Source organism: Mus caroli, chromosome 1 (assembly GCF_900094665.2).
Source record: "Mus caroli chromosome 1, CAROLI_EIJ_v1.1, whole genome shotgun sequence".
NCBI lineage: Eukaryota > Metazoa > Chordata > Mammalia > Rodentia > Muridae > Mus > Mus caroli.
Genome location: NC_034570.1, coordinates 125,181,345 through 125,182,056, shown reverse-complemented (window position 1 = coordinate 125,182,056; position 712 = coordinate 125,181,345).

Genomic DNA, 712 nt, shown 5'->3' with positions numbered 1-712 from the left:
CAGTCTCCCGGAGTCATGGCCAAAGTAGCAAGTCTTTCGACTTGAGATAAAGTAAAATTGGCACTAACTCCATAATTACGGACCGACTCAGCAAGTTCTTTGATCTGTATGTGCTCCACAGACGTGTGAATGCGTCCTCCATCTGCTGCCTCAAAGATAGGAAACATCTGCTGTAATTTTTGCCGCTCATCTCGAGGGATAAAAGAATCTGAGCAAAAATTTTCTGCATAAGGTGGAGGGGCGCTAGGGCCCGGAGACCGAACCATACCCTGACTTAAGCCACCATTTCCTTTTAACTTCCTCCTTGGCTCGCTATTTCTACCCTCATCAGGGTGGTATCTTTCTTCCTCATAGTGGGCTGCTTCTTCCTCTAAGTCTTCTTCCTCTGAGGGACTCCTTCCCCTTCTCTTTTCTCTTCTCCCCTTTATCTTTCCTCCTCTTTCTCTCTCCCTTCTTTTTCTCTCCCAGGGCGTCCTTTCCCTTTTCTCTCTCTTCCTCGGATCCAGAATCCTTGGAAGGGCCTTGTTTCTTAGATATACCTTTTTTTCTTTGAGCTCCCAATCTTCTACCCCGCTCTGTTTCTGACATGCTGTCTTGAACCTCCTCCAGCACTCCCTGTCCTGCTTTCACTATAAGGAAAAGGATAAGTGCTACAAGAACAATTACAAAGGCTTCCATTGCCCCTTCTAATTGTAGAGAAAGACCAGAACCA